This window comes from Zophobas morio, unplaced genomic scaffold (assembly GCF_036711695.1).
Source record: "Zophobas morio isolate AGI-343-1 ecotype UQ-CSIRO unplaced genomic scaffold, CSIRO_AGI_Zmor_V1 ptg000340l, whole genome shotgun sequence".
NCBI classification, from domain to species: domain Eukaryota; kingdom Metazoa; phylum Arthropoda; class Insecta; order Coleoptera; family Tenebrionidae; genus Zophobas; species Zophobas morio.
Genome location: NW_026972444.1, coordinates 37,780 through 41,580, shown reverse-complemented (window position 1 = coordinate 41,580; position 3,801 = coordinate 37,780). Strand labels below are relative to the sequence as shown.

Genomic DNA, 3,801 nt, shown 5'->3' with positions numbered 1-3,801 from the left:
ACATATAAGCGTTCACTTGTTTTCCTATGAGTTTGCTTCTAGTAGAAAGTAAAGGATAAAAAGTTCAAGTTTAGCGTCAATGATGGCCCCCCACTCTCTCGCCGAATGGCATGCCTTTCTGAATAAATGTGTGGTGCTATTTATAAGTATATTACTCGTTTTAATTTAATTTATTCTATTAAATATATAATTTTAGTATATTTTTTATTACCATTGCAAAAATTTTTGACCAGAATATAAGTTAAAGTTGAGCTAAGGAGTGTCCTACTTTCTTTCTTTTCTGTTTCCTTCTTAACGACGCCGTGGCATTAACGTATTGCGTCCTAATGCAATACGTTAATGGAATGATTTCCTGCACCTTCTAATCCCTTTTAGGTTACCGGTTACTATATTTATCATTTGGTCGCCTAGGTTTAATTTGCAAGAGTAAGTCTATGGAAATTTGACCCTAAAGAACAGGCTCGGTCTCTGAAACAATCTCTGGTAAGTTTGAGTTTTACGTTCAAACGGATTAGGCAGGAACCCAACAAAACAAAAAAGTGGTAAATCTAGTCACCAGTAAAAGTTAAGTTGCGCATGTGTTGTGATTCCAAAGGTTGTAAGTCCTCGAAAACTTGTATATTATAGAAAATAGTGATATAATATAAGAAAGTTGAAGTTCCAGAAAGCACTGTAAATTTATTTGATTATTATAGACACTACCCAACCGTACATTAAGCAAAAAGAAAAAATCTGCAGCGGATGCGCAAGCCAAATTTATTTAATCACATGGGCACTCCCTTGAATAATATCCACTTATTATAAACACGTGTAAGAAGGTGAAATAGTTTTTTTTTTAACGATTCGAAATAATTTTTTTATTATATATACTTTACGTACAATCGAAGTTTAATACTAAGGTTATGCTTTCATTAAAAGTTTTTAATATATGTACAAGAATTATTGACTGCTTATAGTTTAAGGATTATGCAAGCCCGAGGAATCCATCCCTTTTTTAGCATTCTTTCCTTTTCATTTAATATCTTTTCGTACTTTTTGTCGTAAGTCTATAAAAAAAAATTATTTACTCTCCTCACAAAACAAAAAAAGGGAACCTTCTCAACGTAAACCCAGTAAGATCTGCTTGCAGATATGTCAATTCTATCGCCAACGTTAACATAGAGCAAATTTTCCTAAAACGTTAAAGCCAACGTAAACCACACTAAAACTAACAAAAATTTCTATAACATTTTTACACATAAAGGGGAATGAAGGAAGGTACACAATCCAAATTCAGTAGGGAAATGAGTACCCTTGTATGAATTAACAACGGTAGAGCTTTTGTATAAAAGGCGTTTTTCCTGTTAAAGCAAGTTATAACGCAGATAGTCTTCAAGCTTGAACCTCCAAACATAGGGACATTTATGGATTCAAAAGTTCGTATTACTAAGCTACTTTTAAAATAAGGTGCAAGTTTAACTTGCTATAATAATAGATAACTGATACCATATGATAAAACAATACCCCAAAATTTACTATAGAGATAGCCAATTGAGAATTAAAATAAATAAAGAAAAAGAATGACGTCATTAAAAACAAGATCAATGATAGAAGCCGAATTTAAAGTTTCGAGAACAAAAAAAGGACTAAAGATAACTTAATTTGGTATTAAATCAGATTAATTAAGTATAATATCGTTCTGGAAACATAAGATTTATCTAGTATGTTCTTTTTTAAAGTTTTTAGTTTCGGAATGTTGTACACGCTTAACTAAACCCATATATTGATAAACTGTACATTATTTAATGTTATTTACTATTAATATAAATACTCCGCTACTTTTATTAAAACAATAACTAAAATTTTTAAACTATTGGGTATAAAATTTTCTATAAAAATAAAGATTTTATCAATGTTGGGAGCCACCAAAAAAATTAGGGAAGGGTAACAGTTACATGTATAGACTAATTAAAACCCTTTTCTGTGCAAGATGCTCTCTGGTCAAAGCATATGGATCTGTTCCTTTACGTAGAGGGAATGTAACACCGTCACCTTTGTAAGAAAATAGGGAGATATACACTGAATGTTTATTAGAATATAGCGGCGCAGTAAACCTAGCACTCTCGTAGGCAGTAAACACGTTCTAGAAGGGCCCATTATGGTTCTAAAGTTAGCGCGCCTAGTCAGGTCGTACGGAAATTCAAAGGACTGAGTCCATAAAAGTGCGAATTTTAATAAACGTTTAGTCTAATTGTAAAGAAACAACTACGTACAGGAATAGAATCTTCAATTTTTCTATTTGAAATTAATCTTCTATGCTCTGCCTACCGTATAGTTCAATAATTATTAACAGTGATAAGGAAATAAGGTCTTCTAACTTATAGTAAAGAATAATAGTTATTCAACTTGAAAAATTGGCATAACAACTTTTCAATTTTACAAAGAAGTTTATGAAGTATTGTAGCTAATAACTTTTTTACAGATCCATTTTTCAATTTCAGTTTTATTTTGAAGAACTTTTAAAAATTCGGAATAAAAAGTTAATGAAAGCAGAATACACAGAGAGCCTAAATAAATGGTATAGAGAATTAATTTAACAAATGTGAAAGCAGAAAAAGTGGCACGAGGCACCGGAGGAAATTAAATTCATAAAGCTGAAAAGAAGTTTGGCATCAACTTCAACATTAAAATCGAAGTAAAGATACTTAAAAGAAATCAGTACGCTATAAGTGGTGTTATGCAATAAGTGACAGTAAAAGAAGGTTATTTAGGAGTTTATTTTCAAAAGAGCTTCAGTTTATTTCAACAAATAGATCAACTAGTTTTTTTAAAACTTGGGAAATCAAAAAAGTAGTAAAACACTTAATAAAAGGACTATAAACATAAACGTTTTTTAAGAATTCCATAACCTCTGAAAAGTTGCAAGCATTGAGTACCACAAAAAAAGTATAAACACTTTTTGATTTTGAAAACCCACGCAGTTATTAATCCACTACAAAATAACCAGTATAAATAATTAAGATATAAACTTTGGGAAATTATAAGAGATTTTACGGGGCAATGGTGATCCATTTTTAAATTGCACCTATCAGTAAAACATTTTAAAAAAAATTAGGTAGTTTTAATAACTTACTTTATAATAAAAAGTTAAAAATTAAGCTAAAATTTTTTAATTTTTTATACACTAAAAAGCTTAACAAATTACCTTAAACAACGTTTACAATGATGCGCGCGAGGCGGTTTGTAACTTTCACAATGGTGACAATATGGTAACTTAGAGTCAAAAGCCAACGATTTAAATTTCTTTAAAAGGTGTGATGGCATTATTAAATATCTAATATTTATAATATAATAATTTTTCATACAAACTCACTTGGAATAGAGCCTGGATCAGTTAAAACTGACAAAAGAAAGCAAATAACTAACAGAGTGACACATACGACATAGCAAATGAAAAGAAACGAAGGAACTTTAGAATTTCCCAAAGGTAAGTGAACGTGAACTATTAATAATATAACATATTACTTTTATAAAATAACTTTGGTTAATTACTAACTTGTTATACTAAAATTTAACAACATTATAACCAAAATAACTAATGGGCCCCAATGAAAAAGTCTCCTAAGCATTTCGCCAGAGTTAGAGTGGGGTGCTACAATATCCTCGCCCTCTTCAATTTCTTCAATGGCTGTGAGATTTTTCAGTTAAGGAGCTGGACTGCCGTAAATTTATCAGCTTAAAAATGTTAATTTTAATTCCATCACACATTAAAAGTTATGGTTTTTCTAAGCTCTAGTAATAATAATAATAATAAAAGTTATT

General features: G+C 30.3%; 2 long non-coding RNA genes across 2 annotated transcripts; both read right to left on the bottom strand.

The window, feature by feature from the left end:
• Positions 1-974: 974 nt before the first annotated feature.
• On the bottom strand, positions 975-1,309 carry LOC135120105 (uncharacterized). Its single transcript, XR_010278501.1, has 3 exons — positions 1,236-1,309; positions 1,095-1,172; positions 975-1,046 (listed from the first exon to the last, which is right to left on the bottom strand). It is a non-coding gene; the product is annotated as an uncharacterized LOC135120105 (long non-coding RNA).
• Positions 1,310-1,951: 642 nt separating this feature from the next.
• Positions 1,952-2,303, bottom strand: LOC135120106 (uncharacterized). The gene is made up of 3 exons (XR_010278502.1): positions 2,253-2,303; positions 2,094-2,187; positions 1,952-2,031 (listed from the first exon to the last, which is right to left on the bottom strand). It is a non-coding gene; the product is annotated as an uncharacterized LOC135120106 (long non-coding RNA).
• Positions 2,304-3,801: the final 1,498 nt, after the last annotated feature.